At 42.4% G+C, this 16,639-nt stretch overlaps 1 protein-coding gene and 1 long non-coding RNA gene across 2 annotated transcripts in view; one reads left to right on the top strand and one right to left on the bottom strand.

Moving 5' to 3' along the window:
* Nucleotides 1-10,146, top strand: part of LOC309539246 — a 31,358-nt gene extending 21,212 nt beyond the window's left edge. Inside the window, exons 3-4 of the long non-coding RNA XR_014222785.1 lie at nt 9,818-9,943; nt 10,037-10,146. This is a non-coding gene — a long non-coding RNA (uncharacterized lncRNA). The remainder of the gene's footprint in view (nt 1-9,817; nt 9,944-10,036) is intronic.
* LDLRAD4 (low density lipoprotein receptor class A domain containing 4) overlaps nt 1-16,639 on the bottom strand; it is a 263,298-nt gene that overhangs the window by 185,446 nt on the left and 61,213 nt on the right. The gene's annotated exons all lie outside the window — the stretch shown is intronic.

Here is a 16,639-nt window from a genome sequence, read left to right on the forward strand (position 1 = left end):
AGAGAAAGAATGCTCTGGTCTGAAAGGGCTTTTTATTGTTGGAGCGACCTTAAAGTAAAAAGGGAAAGAGTCCCACTCAAGTTCTCCCTAATATCCAGAAGTGTTTGCTGTGTGACCCACAACTCCATTTATTTATTTGCTATCAGATGCTTCATGCTGTGAGCCTCTAGACCAGGGGTAGGCAATCAAAGGCCTGGGGGCCGGATGCGGCCCAATCGCCTTCTCAATCTGGCCTGGGTTATTTGTGGGGTTATTTGTGGGGCCTGCCTGGTGTCTTTACATGAGTAGAATGTGTCCTTTTATTTAAAATGCATCTCTGGGTTATTTGTGGGGCATAGGAATTTGTTGATTCCCCCCCAAAAAAAAATATATAGTCCTGCCCACCACATGGTCTGAGGGATGGTGGACCAGTGCATGGCAGAAAAAGGCTGCTGACCCATGTTCTAGACCCAGTACTGTTAAAGAGCACAGGATCTTGAAAGATTTACAGAAGGTATCTGTGATGGCCTGGGAATCCGATTCAGAGGCTGAACTGGAGGAACCCCAGCCTGCACAAAAGTCCCCGCCTCCAGGGCCGGCTGAGCTGGGGCGGGGCCTTGGATCTGAAGCGCCTGCACCTGTGCCGGATCCTCAGGAGCAGGCACCAGGTGGTTCCATTCTTGCTCCGGAGGTGATTGAGGACACAGTGCCTACAGGTGCGCCTCTCCCGGCCCTGCCAGAGGAAGGTGAGTCTCCCCCTGGGTCCAGTAACTCCCCAGCCTCTCCTGAACTGCAGAGGCTTAGGGCAGAGAGGTGGAGGGAACTGGTTTCTCCCAGGAGGAGTGCTCGCCTTAAGGCTGAGAGAGGCGGGTCTCCTGGGGGCCGGGACGGCCCCTGGCCTCAGAGAAGATAAAGGCCAGTCAGCCTGGTCCCAGGTTGTGGGAGCAACGTCGTTGAGTACCTGCTCCTGCCCGGACCCAGACCTGACCTTCCAGTGTTCCTGTCCCCGCCCGGCTTCCTCTTCAGACCTCGCCTCGCTCCTTGTGAACTGTTTCCAGGCTAGTGACCCAGGACTGGACTTTGACTACGACAACGGTAACCTTCCCCCCGGGACTAGCACAGTATCAGAAGGTTTATTTTATGTTTAGACCCATCAGTAGGAATGGGCAGTATCTGGTTTTCAACATCACGATATAGCACCAGCTAAATATAATGATATATCACGATATATATCTGCGGTGGCGGAGGGCCTTGCTGGGTATTCAATGATATGGTGGTTTATTGCACAGCCCTACCCCTCAGTCAACCTTGCCAACCTGCCAACCTAGTAGTTCGAAAGCATTCAGTGCAAGTAGATAAGTAGGTACCACTCCGGTGGGAAGGTAAAAGGTGTTACCATATGCTGCTCTGGTTCGCCAGAAGCAGTTTAGTCATGCTGGCCACATGACCTGGAAGCTGTACGCCGGCTCCCTCGGCCAGTAATGCAAGATTAGTGCTGCAACCCCAGAGTCGTCCACGACTGGACCTAACAGTCAGGGGTCCCTTTACCTTACCCCTCAGTCATCAAAACTGAGTTCAAATGGTATGCTACATTTCTAGGATTCCATGTTAAACATCAGTGCTAAAACCACACAACAGCAGAGGCCAAAGGGCAGCTGACAGTACAGGTGTTTATGTGTTTTACTTTATACTTGATTTTAAAAACCAGTCAGGGGCTGGAACCCTCTCCAATGCAATGTACAGACTGCAGGTACTCCTGTATATAGCGTACGTATTGTATGTTTCTCTGCACAACCAACTGCAGTGCTCTAAAGAATAGACTCAATCCTGAGATGGTAGACAGGGTGGCAAACTAACCTGCTGCCCCTTCTCTCTATGCCCTCTATTGTGCCCCATTTTTCCATGCATCTTGAAGATGGACCATCTGTCTGCAGCTGCCACAGCAAAACTTCCAGGTAATCATAGCTCAGTGGTAGACCACATTCAGATGATCCCAGCTTCAATTGCTGGCAGCTCTAGCTAAACACATCAAGAAATAGGTGATGTGAAATAACTACCTAGAGAGCAGCTGACAGTCAGAGTAGAGAATACTGCAATTACATGCACTAATAGCCTGACCTGGAGAATGGCAGCTTCCTATGTGATGAGTTGGATTAATTCAGCTTATAACACTTTATCCTACCTTAACACACATGGTACTTAGATCAGAAAAAGTGCTAGAGTTTCTCTACATTCATAAGCAAAGGTTGTATGAATTTGAAGTCACAATTGACAGAAAACAAAGCAATAATATTTGGAGGATTCAAAGAGAGATTATCAAAATGGTTGAACAATAAGAACATTTCCAGAATCTCCTGATATCGTCTTCATTCAGCAAGGCCTACAGGATATTATCAAAGTCCTATTAAATATTATATAAACTCACACTGATTCACTTCCAAAACAGAACTGAGTCACAAAGTTGATGATCTCCCTAGTGTAAACTCGGCTAACTTCAATGAAACAACCCCAGGGAGTACAAGTGCAACAGATTCTCACCCACACTGCTTCACATCAAGGTAACTTGCAATTTAAATTTACTACCTACAGCTAAGCCAAAATAAAGAATTTGCTGTGATTCAAACCTACTGGCATTTACAAGTATACAGACATGTGCAGTGACAGTGCTGTGCTAGAAAGAACTTCAGAAAACCTTTCCTAATTATCTAGAAAGCAGTGCGAAAGAGGTGGAGGTTGGAATGGTGAGACATATGCACATGCTTTTAAGACACATTCATCATTTCAATCAAAGAATAACCTCTCTCCTTCGTCCCAAGTTTTTATCTTAAGACTCTAAAAGGCAAAAGGGTGAGACACTTTATGACACATCAGTAAGAATCATATATCCTCTTACATAAGATATCAACAAAGGGGATACAGGTCACTGATCCAAAAAATTGAATGCATTTCATGTACAAACCACACTGTCAGCCCAGGCTAACAGGCATCCTGTGGAAAGGACACAAGCAAAAACAACTGTAAATTCAACTTGCAAAAAAAGAGAAAATTAAAACAAAAAAGAAGCCTCACTTCCAAAGGACCAGGTGAAATCTATGTGCCAGGGATTATGAGATTTAACTAGTGTGAAGGCCTTTATAGGCGAACTATTGCAGGGCTGAGAATCTGTGACCTCTTGATGCTGCTGGACTCGCATTTACCTCATTCAAGCATGGCCAGTGGCCAGGTATGATAGAATTTGTGGTCCAACAGCCTCTGGAAGGCCACAGGTCAGCCACTCACACTCTATTGCCTTGACCATTCCACAAGGAAGGGGTTTTTGGTTCAGAGAATAAGGGTGAGGTGCTGGGAGAGTGTTGCCCCAATTAGTGTCTGGCCTCAGTCAAAGAGGAAGTAGATCCAAGTTGAATGTGGCTACTCTGTTCAAGTAGTGCGCACGTTTCTGAGACCCCTTTTCTAAACAATCATCCTTGGGACATTCTTTTCCACAGAGGGAAATAATGTCTTCTGAGCTGTTGGAGCTGGTCATTGATGAAACAGCCCCATTCTTAAATACATAGCTTGGAAACAATGGCCCCCCTCTTTAAAATGTTGATATTGTGGAACAAGTCCTGCTGTGTTGTACTCAAACTCGCTCCCAACTAATTGCGAAGGATTGCAGCCTAAAAGACATTAACTATTCCTACAATGATAGTGTCATATAAAATAAGTGACTTCATAACAGCTCAGTGCAATATAGTAATGCCAAACTATGCATTTGATGGTTCTCAACCCACTGCTATGAGACAACACAAGGATCTTCAAGGATTTTGAAGAGTAAAAAAAAGAATATTTTATTTTATGTCGCCTTAATAAAGGATGGTCTGTGTTTTAGAACATAGGTAGTCAAGGTCACAGCAGCTGGAATGCTAGCAGAGACTAGCAGCAGAGAGGGAAATATCTGTCAATCTGTCTATCTCAGTTTCTCATTTTTTTCCATCTTAAATCAGCTCTCCACATTTTGCTGCATTTTGCTTTTAGAAAAAAATTCTCATGAAAATTCATCAGCATTTTAGTGTGATTTTTTTCCTATAACACATTTTAAATACAGTTTTGACTAATGTTCACACTTTTTTGCATGCAGTTTTCCCCAATATAATGCATGTATGCATTTTTTACCCATATCTCCTTTTCTTTGCACAGTATCCCCTAATGTCGGCATTTTTATAAACTATTGTTTGGATAAAGGAATTGCAAAATTGCAGAAAAGTAAAAATTCAAAGGATAGCTATGTTTTGGTTTTCATGTTGTTTTGGAAGTTGTGAGTTTGATAGATTTGGCTTTAAATGCACACCAAACAAAATTTCTCCTCCATTCCTAGCCAGCAGATAAAGGATGAGAGTTGGTTAGGCAGGCCTTGGGACAGATCCACATGGAAGTCTGATGCAGAGTCAATCAAACTGAAAAAAATCTATTCAAAGGGGTAGGCTAGGCAAATTGAAATACCTTCATTATTCAAACCTTGTGTCAAAACTCATGCTGTTTGACGTCAGTGCTTGACTTCCATGGCCATTCCCTTCAATGTGTCATTGGCAAAACAACACGCCCTTCAAATATTTCTTATGTCTAGCTATCCTTATGTTTTTGTCATTGTAATGTTAAAATCCAAAGTTCTTGTCAAAACAAAATGCAGCACTTCAAACTGTGCTAGGCAGAAATGACATTTCTGGTTATCAGATATGAAATCAACAGCTCATAATGTAAAAGTTACAATTCCATTGAATTATTTTACAAGAAACTGAAGAAGCTGCAGCAACTTTGCCTGTTTGAAGAAAACTCAAAACTATAATGAGAAATAGAACAGTCTGAAAGCCAATACCTGATCCAGGAAAAAATAAAAGGTGCATTACAAAATAATATGCTAACCAGAAACATATGACAGAATTGCTCGTTCATGCTTGCTTTCCTTATATGTGGCATTATCAGACTCTGCAACCGTTGAAATATTTTTTGACAGTGAGGAAAGTCATTCTTAATGCTACTACACAATTCTAAAAAAGAAGGTTTTTGAGAAGATAAATGGGAGAAGAAGGATGCCTTTGCATGTGCAAGTTTCATTGCTATTAACCTCCATGTTTTCCTTGGAGCGGCATACAATTCCAGCCTATATGAGTTACAATGAGCTAATGAAAACATATTTAAACATATTTTTGGGCAGGGGGTGTTGGATGATCATTGCTTTTCTTTGCAAAGTCCAGTAATATAACAATTCGACTCCTGACTTCCTTTTGCCAGATCTTGGTGGTTGTTATGATTTATATGGTACACTCCTACCAAATGGTGCACATATGGGTTATTAATCCAGATCATGGTGAGACCTGCACCAGCTTAATTTCAGGAACAGAATGCTATCACAGACCTTTACTCAATGTGTCATTGGCAAAACAACGCCAATTGGAACAAATTTTCCCATTTTGCTGACAGGAAATTGACAGTAAGGGATAGTTGCATGTTCAAAGCTTGTCCAAAGTTTCCCATTAAGGATTCAAAATACAATTCTCTTAGGTTCAACAACTGTCCACTGATCTCTGCCCATTGGATCTTACTGTATTTTGAAGATCTGTTGATCCAATTACAACTGATGCAGGGTGGAGCAGGATACCTCTAAACAAAGACATACTAATTCTCTATTAAGATTTTCTCTGGTGCAAAAAGGAAACAAAAAAGAATTTAAAGCTTAAGATGGGGGGGAACCAAGTACCTAAATAATAAGAATTTTTAGAATACAAACAATGGTACATTCCAACACTCAAGACAGAAGGAAACCCTTGCCACAGAGCACCTCTGACTGATGAACTCTGTCATATGGTTCACAAGAGCCTCACTATGTGTGTGGCCTCTTTACAACTTTAAATAGTTGCAGGATATGTTTGTGTAGGCAAGCACAGGAAATGGAAGGCTTCTCTCAGACAAAATATGTACATATCCTGTAGTTCTTTCTCTTTGTTGATGATCCTGGAAGAGCAAGTATTGACAATAACACAATATAGGAAGTTACAGGCTTATTTCATTTCTAATTCAGAGGCTGAGTTCATGGAGACAAAATTTCTGTTGATAGTGATCAAATTGGTGATTTTAAAAATTAAATTAAATTAAAAAGATTATAATATACAGTGGTACCTCAGTTTACAGACACTTCAGGTTACAGATGCTTCAGGTTACAGACTCTGCTAACCCAGAAATAGTACCTCAGGTTAAGAACTTTGCTTCAGGATGAGAACAGAAATTGCGCGGTGGCAGCAGGAGGCCCCATTAGCTAAAGTGGTACCTCAGGTTAAGAACAGTTTCAGGTTAAGAACGGACCTCTTAACCCGAGGTACCACTGTATAAATATATGAACCTTATACACATATGATGGGAGCCTTATACTTATAGCCAATGCTTTTTTCTGAAATAAATATTCAGGGGTACTCTCATTTTCCTGAATTTTTGTGAAAATCTACACTGCCAACATGGGCCCGGGTGGTTTACGAGGGCTGAATACCAGCTATGTCGAGGAAATTCCGAACGTATGGCTACCCTAGCAGTGAATGTCAGTTTCCTCTGGATTCACCAAAGTTATTTATCCATGCCATAACCCCAAGGTTCCCATAGCAGCACCTTGACAGCTACTGCCAAACTTGGCTTTGCACAGGTTACAAATTGTCATTGCATGGCCAGTGCCTGCAATCATACCTCCCACTGGCTCCCACCCTCTGTTCATCCAGGCACTGAAGCTTGCTGGAGGCAAATATGCCAATGTGGTGCTCTCCATGCATTGTTGACTCTGAGTGCCATGTGCCCCAGCCAGCATGTCCAATGGCTGGGGTTGATAGTTCAACAACATCTTCAAAACATCGTGCTGGCTACTTCTGCCATAGGCTCTCTCAGGAGTCAGCTATACAGCTGCAAATAAAACGTTTTAAGTGTGGTTTAAGTGCAATATACAATGTGACACTAGATGGCGATGGTGAGCCTTATGGAAAATTCAATGTATTTATTAAAACGCTTTTTTAAAAAAAGCATTTTCAAAGCTGTTTTATATGCGTGTCCGGATTCCACCTCAGTAACTGGTCAGGACTCCAAATAACAGGGTGAGCCTATGTGTGTGCAGCAGGCTTCCCTTTGCAGATGTTTCCCAAACCTATGGATGGTGGGGCAGGGGAACTGCTGAGGGAGTTCCGTGTGGGTGTCTCAGGTCTCCCACTCCACATGACTGCAAATATGTGGAGGAGTGTGACCATTCGTATCCAGTTAAAATGTAGGCTGGGTGTTAAAGGGGAGAATTTTCCCTACCAGCTAATATCAAAACAGACACCTAGATATTTTATTCCTTCTCAAATACTTTACTTTTCTCCTTGTTTTATTGCTAGAAATTATGAACTGGCATTCCCACCCCCACCCCCCCACTGGCATTTTTGTGAAGAAATACATAGAACATGAAACAGCTGTGGTGCGCTTAGCTGAACCAGAGCTCTTTCAGTCACCGAGCAAAGAGAAAATACTTGGGGTTAATAGAAACTCTACTGGGCTAAGTAAAAAATAAATAAATAAAATAAAAATCACCTCTGTGAAAGCAGATTTATTAACTGGAACATCTGTCTAGAGAGACAAAAATAGGAAGCTAAAGCTAGAAACAGATAAGAAAAGTGCAAGATCCTTTAATGAAACAAGAGTCTTTGCTCCTTAATCACCTTCTCCCCCAACACCATATCAGTCGTTCCTGCTCTAGGTGATAGCACATCCTTCTTTGAAATGAAGTATCATTAAGCTCCAGTCTATCAAGCTGCAGCTTTGCTCCAAAGAGCACCCTACTTAAAATCAACAATTGCAATGGAAATACCAGGTCTGTTGAACTTTTGCTGGGAAAGCGATTAATCTCACAGTGACATTTTGGAGGTCTTGACAAAGCCACATTTCCAAACAAGATAAACCCCGTCTCCCAACGCTCTGTATTGGAATAAGGAACCAAGCACAGTGCTCGAGACAGCAGGGAATTACCAATGGCATGCTAATTACCAGCCTGGTCCAGAAATAGCTGGATGCCACAGCCTTGTTTTGGCATGCTTTGCTTTCTGCAGTGCCGTATGGAATGCCCCTGAAAAGCAAAAATACTGGAACCACTGGGTTGAAGGGTTCAACGTCAACAGAATTGTGCATCCATTCACTTGTAGTGGTTAGAAGGTGGGACTAGGACTTGGGAGGCCAGGATTCAAATCCCCATTTAGCCATGAAGTTTACTGGGCAGCCTTGAGCCAGTCACTGTTTCTCAGCCTACCCTACCTCACAGGGTGGTTGTGAGGATAAAATGGGGAAGGGATAACCATGTTTCTACCTTGAGCTCCTTGTAGTAAAGCTGGGATATAAATGTAATAATAATAATAATAATTAACCATGATGAATGATGATGGCAGTTGTAGACCAAAATATTTATGTACCGTATTTTTCGCTCTATAACACGCACCTGACCATAACACGCACATCGTTTTTAGAGGAGGAAAACAAGGGAAAAAATATTCTGAATGAAACAGTGGACGTATCATTTTTGTGCTTCATGCTGTGGCCACAGACATGTGATCTGATGGTGAATTTGGGGTGACCCAATGCAAAAATCCTGAGAATCCCTGTGGATCCATGCTTTGTAACCACGTTTTTGCACCATTGCAGCCCCAGGCAACAGTGGGTGCGTGATTTTTTTGGGGGGGCAGGCTGTAGCCATGGACATGCTATGTGCTCTGATGGTGAATTTTGGCTGACCCAATGCAAAGATCCTGAGGATCCATGTGGATCCATGCTTTGTAACCACGTTTTTGCACCATTGCAGCCCCAGGCAACAGTGGGTGCGTGATTTTTTTTGGGGGGGGGCAGGCTGTAGCCATGGACATGCTGTGTGCTCTGATGGTGAATTTGGGGTGACCCAATGCAAAGATCCTGAGGATCCATGTGGATCCATGCTTTGTAACCACATTTTAAGTGGGGAGGGAAGGAAAAACACAGAAGGCTAAGAATGCAGGAGAGGGCTATAACGTGAGGAAAGGAAGGCAAAAGTTTCCCCCCACCCACCCACACAAGCCAGCCAGCGTGTGCTCTCTCTCTCTCTCTCTCCCTCTTTAAATAGAAGAAAGCATATTTGAATGCTGTGTGTCTCCAAAAACAAAAAGCAGGAAGTCAAATCAGAATTTTAAGCCGAACCTGTAATCTCTCTTCCCTTCACAAACATTGTTCCTCCGGAGCAGGGAGAGGATAGAAGGACGGACGCTCTGCTTTCCCCTCTACTTGCCTGGAGGGGAGGGGCTTCCCCTGCTCTTTGTTCCGTTTGAGCAAACACAGTAACGAAACAGAGAGGGCGGGCAGTAAGACCCTGAGGCAGAATGCAGGAAAGCAGCAGCTTCCTGTCTCACGGAGCTCCCTTCTCCCTGAAGCGCGGTTTGATTTTTGTCTCATTTTTCGGCTCCAGGGACCACACATTCGCTCCATAACACGCACAGACATTTCCCCTTCCTTTTTAGGAGTAAAAATCTGCGTGTTATAGAGCGAAAAATACGGTAATTCATATACAGTGGTACCTCAGGTTAAGTACTTAATTCGTTCCAGAGGTCCGTTCTTAACCTGAAACTGTTCTTAACCTGAAGCACTATTTCTGGGTTAGCAGAGTCTGTAATCTGAAGCATCTGTAACCTGAAGCGTATGTAACCTGAGGTACCACTGTAATTAATTTCACAAATTACATTATGTTGTCATGTTATTCCATCCCATTTGTTTCAATGCAGAGAAAATACAACACAAATGGAGGGAAATGTAATCAATTTTGTATCACTTGCAGACTGAAAGAAGCAGCGACAGCAAATATGAGCAGATTGGTTTTTGTTTGTGAGATGGGATGAACAAGTGAACACCAACAATTTCTGCTCCTTTTTCTGTTTTCATCGGAATTCTCCAGCATCTTTAGGTGGTCAGCTTCAGAGATTCCAAAACGGTTCTTATTTCTGCTAAGAGATCTTTTAGGGCTTATTCATACTTAATTTTCCTCTGCTCTTTCCAGGCACAGTCTGCACTTTAAAGCTTCATGTCTGAATGCCCCTTTCCCCCGCTCCAGACCTTTCCCTATGAAAACCCACTCTCTAAAGCTCAATAGGCGCAATGGCAATCTGCAAAAAAAAAAACCAAATTGACGTAAGCTCTCATTACAGGTAGGTAGCTGTGTTGGTCTGCCGTAGTCGAAAGAAAATAAAAAAATTCCTTCCAGTAGCACCTTAGAGACCAACTAAGTTTGTTATTGGTATGAGCTTTCGTGTGCATGCACACTTCTTCAGATATACTGAAACAGAAGTCACCAGACCCTTATATATAGTGAGAGGGTGGGGAGGGGTATTACTGTATTTTTCGCCCTATAGGACGCACCGGCCCATAGGACGCACCTAGTTTTTTTTTGGGGGGGGGGAATAAAGAAACAAAATTTTATTCCCCCCCCAGCCGCGGCTTCAGCGTGCCCGCAGGGCTCCCCAGGCTACGGATATCTGCCCAAAGCGCGGGGCGCTCTGCTTCAGTGCGCCCCGTGCTCCCAGTAGCAGGCTGCTATCCGCAGCCTAGGGAGCGCTGCGGGAACTCCCTGAAGCCTGGAGAGCGAGAGGGGTCGGTGCGCACCGCCCCCTCTCGCTCTCCAAGCTTCAGCGAAAGCCTGCATTCGCCCCATAGGACGCACACAGATTTCCCCTTCATTTTTGGAGGAGAAAAAGTGCGTCCTATAGGGCGAAAAATACGGTACTCAGAAGGATGGTGGGAATGGGTGATTGGCTGATAGGTGTGGTAAACCTGTTGACGACTGTTAACGACTGCAATTGGTCTTACAGGAAAAAGCAAGGGGTGAGATGGCTAAAAATAGCTTTATCACGTATAATGAGATAAGAATCCAATGTCTCTATTCAGACCAGGTCTCTCCATGGTTTTAAATTTGGTAATAAATTGCAATTCAGCAACTTCTCTTTCCAGTCTATTTCTGAAATTCCTGATGTCAGATTTATGTCCATTTATCCTTTGGCGTAGGAATCACAAGACAGAGAAACCAGTAGGAGAATCTCCCAGGACATTCTATACAAGATTTCAAAGTAGCTGCCATATTACAAAACTGTTGAAGTCTGCCAGGGCCATTTGAAATTGCTTGGTGGCCAGCCCTTTTTCCTAGAATCCAGCTAATAGAAAGCAGGAAAGAGATACGGATCAAAATCAGAATGGAACAGGTATAGAGTAATGTTCGACTACATGAATCTTGGTCTAATACAGCATGATACTTTTAATGTTTTTCCAACAATAAAAAGGTAAAAAGGTAAAAGACCCCTGGACGGTTAAGTCCAGTCAAAGGCGACTATGCGGTTGCAGCGCTCATCTCGCTTTCAGGCCGAGGGAGCTGGCTTTTGTCCATGGACAGCTTTCCGGGTCATGTGGCCAACATGACTAAACCGCTTCTGGCGCAATGGGACACCATGATGGAAAGCAGAGCACATGGAAACACTGTTTATCTTCCTGCTGCAGTGGTACCTATTTATCTGCTTGCATTGGCATGCTTTCAAACTGCTAGGTTAGCAGGAGCTGGGACAGAGCAACGGGAGCTCACTCCATCATGGGGATTCAAACCATCAACCTTCCGATCGGCAAGCCCAAGAGGCTCAGTGGTTTAGACCACAGCGCCATCCGAGGCATGAGTTACATTTAAGAAAACTAATAGCACCCTTTCCCCAATATATCATATTTCTCCATAAGCTCAACCAATCTGCTTGTAAGTACAGTTTCTATTAATTTGCCTAGGATGGCAGTCAGAGTCTGGTCCAGATCCAGCACAGCATATTGCATCCATGGGATGGCTTTTGGAATGATTACAAAGAACCCACACAAATGAAAACATTTTGTCCTAATGTGTTACCTATGCAATTTGTTCGAAGACAATTCTGGGAACATGATCCCAGATACCTATTCAAGCAAGCTAGAATGTTCATATCTGGACAAGTTGCAAGAATCATAAGTGGACCATTTAGATATGCTATTGTTACATATAGAAGGATAATGAATCTACATAATGAATGTTATTCAACCCAATAAACTAAAATGAGAGGATGCAATTTGGCCAAGATCCAAAGAACCACATAACTAGTTGTTGTTGTTGTTTAGTCGTTTAGTCGTGTCCGACTCTTCGTGACCCCATGGACCAGAGCACGCCAGGCACTTCTGTCCTCCACTGCCTCCCGCAGTTTGATCAAACTCATGCTAGTAGCTTCAAGAACACCATCCAACCATCTCATTCTCTGTCGTCCCCTTCTCCTTGTGCCCTCCATCTTTCCCAACATCAGGGTCTTTTCCAGGGAGTCCTCTCTTCTCATGAGGTGGCCAAAGTATTGGAGCCTCAGCTTCACGATCTGTCCTTCCAGTGAGCACTCAGGGCTGATTTCCTTCAGAATGGAGAGGTTTGATCTTCTTGCAGTCCATGGGACTCTCAAGAGTCTCCTCCAGCACCATAATTCAAAAGCATCAATTCTTCGGCGACATAACTAGTTACACTTGTCTAAAGAAGCTTTGTGATTCTGTTTTTCAAACAGCAGTTCATCCAAAGTCACACACAAACCCCTTTTGAAGGAAAAAAAAAGGGGGGGTCTTTCAAAAGCAGTTTGTGATATGGCAGGAGGATCTCATTCATTTATTCATTCATTTGGGGTGGGGGGGGGTAATGTCCAAACTCCTGACTCTTTTAATCTTAGCCAAGCTGGAAGTTCATTATTTTAAAATAGACACAAATATATGCAGTTTATGATAAACACTATGTGTGATAGGTGAAAATTTCAAGGAAGCAGATTTTGGCTCAACGTTAGCAGAACATTTGCTTGCTGACCATAGAACAGACTGTCCTGGGTAGTAGATGACTCTCCTTCGCTGGAGAAATTTATGCAAAGACTGGAGAGTTATCTGTCTAGGATTTCCTACATGGAGCAGGGTGGTAGTGGTCAGACTACATTACCACCGAAGTACCTTCCCATTCAAAAATTTTATTATGCTAACATATGTGCAGAATTGTGGTATGAACACCAAAATTTTCAGGAAAGTTTATTTTACATAAAATGCATCTACAGTCACTGATGGTCTTATAAAGTATGTTTTGTGAATTACAGATGTTCTTCTACAACTTTGATAAACATTAGCCATTTACTGCTGCTGTTTGGAAGCTGGAGGAAGGTCATAACGTCTACAAGAATGCTCACTATGTTATGTGTCATCAATTCAATCTGCTGTAGTCCTTTATTTTGATTAAGCACGCATGTATAAGATGGACAAAGTGACCATGTTCTTAAACAACCTCACAATCCTACAACTTTGTGTTCCTGCATTCAATACCAATTCCAGCGCTGAGGGCCTTCTGGCGGTTCCCTCGCTGCAAGAAGCTAAATTACAGGGAACCAGGTAGAGGGCCTTCTTGGTAGTGGCACCCGCCCTGTGGAACGCCCTCCCACCAGATGTCAAAGAGAAAAACAACTACCAGACTTTTAGAAGACATCTGAAGGCAGCCCTATTTAGGGAAGCTTTTAATGTTTAACAGACTATTGTAGTTTAATATTTTGTTGGAAGCCGCCCAGAGTGCCTGGGGAAACCCAGCCAGATGGGCGGGGTATAAATAAATTATTATTATTATTATTATTATTATTATTACTATTATTACTACTACTACTATTATTATTACTACTACTACTACAGTGGTACCTCGGGTTACATACGCTTCAGGTTACATACGCTTCAGGTCACAGATCTCCTAACCCAGAAATAGTACCTGGGGTTAAGAACTTTGCTTCAGGATGAAACAGAAATCGCGCGGCAGCAGCAGGAGGCCCCATTAGCTAAAGTGGTGCTTCAGGTTAAGAACAGTTTCAGGTTAAGAATGGACCTCCAGAACAAATTACCGTATTTTTCGCTCTATAACACGCACCCGACCATAACACGCACGTAGTTTTTAGAGGAGGAAAATCCGTAGGCATGCCACCTGTAGGCATTTCCTCCATAACACGCACAGACATTTCCCCTTACTTTCTAGGAGGAAAAAAGTGAGTGTTATGGTGCAAAAAATACGGTAAGTACGAAACCAGAAGTACCACTGTTTGTTTATTTATTTATTTATTTATTTATTTATTTATTTATTAAGAGATAAACAGTTTATCTTTATGGAACATTCCTTCCCGCCCCCCTTTCATTGGAAGCATTGAAAAATATGATTTTTTCTTGGATTGCAATGAAGACCTCAATTCTCACATACTATGTTTTTGGGATCTCCAATTTAGACATTTTTGAAATTTTTCTTAGTATTGCATATTCTGTCATTATTATAATATATATACAAACTGATCTTTGGTAGGAAATGCTTCCTTTTCCAATCTGATCTTGTTTTATTTTAATTTGTATTTGAATTCTACATTTCCAATAGGAATACTGAGCTGAAAGCAGCTAGCAGCAGCAGCAGCAGCATTAAAAATTAACATTACACTCAATATAATTATATCAGTAAAACTATAATCATATCAGTAACAGTTTGAGCAAATAGCACAGTCAACACATTCTGGTAAATAAAATTCACAGGTATTCCAGAAATCTGGGCACTGGCAATCCCAAAGACTGGTTACTGTAATGTACCGTGTGTGAGGCTACCCTTGAGACTGGTCCAGAAGCTGCAGCTAGGGCACAATGCAGCAGCCAGGCTACCGACTGAATCTTATTGTCAGCCTATGTCCCTTGTTGAAAGAACTGTACAGGTTCCTGTTATGGTACTCACCCAGGCTGAAGGTCACACTGATAGCATATAAAGCTATAAAGAACCTGGGAACAAGCTATTTGAGAAACTGCCTTATTCCACATGTACCCCTTACTCACGGCAGTCTTTCGGAGATGCTCTTCTGACTGTGCCATATGTCACTGAGATCTACCTCATGGCCACCCAGAGCAGCAGTTTTAGCACTATTGCACCTGTTTTATGGAATTCCTTCCCTTTGGACACGTGGCAGGCATCTATGGTGCTATGCTTTAGACACTTGTTAAAAACTTTCTTACTCACGCAGGCTTTCCCTTTAGTGTGACCCACCCATGTTGACCACACTACTGAAGGCACTTTACTTTTTGTGTTGTTGTTGTTGTTGTTGTTTGTCTTTTACTTTGTATATACAGTGGTACCTCGGGTTACATACGCTTCAGGTTACATATGCTTCGGGTTAAAGACTCCGCTAACCCAGAAATAGTGCTTCAGATTAAGAACTTTGCTTCAGGATGAGAACAGAAATCATAGTCCGGCGGCGCGGCAGCAGCAGGAGGCCCCATTAGCTAAAGTGGTGCTTTAGGTTAAGAACAGTTTCAGGTAAAGTACGGACCTCCGGAACGAATTAAGTACTTAACCTGAGGTACCACTGTACTTTCAAGTCTCAAAATATACACCCTTTTGTAGCTGAGCATGGCATTCAGGACAGAGTACATTCTAGAGTTTCAGCAATCTGACATGTGAATGACTTTAAAATTCTCAGATCCATGTTGCAGAATAATTTAAGTCAATAAAACAAAAAGCTAGATGAACATTTGGCTCTTGTGAGTTCTCGCTGTTTATTCTACCAATCTGTTCTAAAACTTTTTCCATTGACATTTCAGGTTGTGACAAAAATGGCACACTGCTGGTTGTCTTTCCAAAAGCTTTTCTACTGTCAACGGAAATTAAACTTCCATCACTTAAGCTCTTTCCAGAAAAAATCTGTCATCGTTAGCATTCCTTTTACAGTTCAGTGGGGCAATGGCCCTAACTTTGGTCAGCTTCCATTTTCCTCTGCATTTCAAATGTCTGTAAACTCTCTGGTTTAACAATTGCTTGACCCTCTTCAAGGAAAGTGTCTGGAATTAAAAGGTACAGTCCTACTTAAATTCAAGTGGTCACCTCCAGACGTGTTTTTAATGATCCACTTCATTTTAAGAGTCTCCATGCTCTCATATGTTATTCACCCCAATCTGCCAGTATTTGCACTCAAGTTCCAACCTCTATTTCCTTGCCTGATAAACAACTAAGTGAAATTTCATGCGTTACAATTGCTGTGAGAAACACTTTAGCTGTGAGGTCCTGCAAGATTCCATCTTATCCCTCGTGATCTTTAACATCTGTGTAAAATTGCTGAGCAAGATCATCTGAGGGTTCAGAGGAAGGTGTCATTAGTATGCCAAGGACACTCAACTTTACTTCTCTCCATCACTGGAAGGAGGTGAGGCTATGCAGGTGATAAATTTGTATGTGCATTCTGTAATGGCCTTGATGAGTCCCAATAATCTGAAAATGAATCTCAACAAGAGGGGAAAACTATGGTTCTTTGGTTTTGGAAATTGGCATCTATTGTGCTTGGTAGATAAAATTACCCTCATGGGCACTATTTAATAGATGGCCATGACATTTACATATACTGCAACTACACAGGTGGAGGCCCAGGGCAACTATGCCACTTAACACTGCCATTTCTAAGTAGTGTACAGTGATGTCACAAAAGAAACACAAAAGATAAAATTAACCATAAAATTTTTAAAAAGCTTACTGAAAAATGCCAGTTTTTAAAAAAGGGTTCACTTTTCTTCATCCAGGGAATGGTTCTGCCTA

Source organism: Podarcis vaucheri, assembly GCF_965113315.1.
Source record: "Podarcis vaucheri genome assembly, chromosome: 8".
NCBI classification, from domain to species: Eukaryota; Metazoa; Chordata; class Lepidosauria; order Squamata; family Lacertidae; genus Podarcis; species Podarcis vaucheri.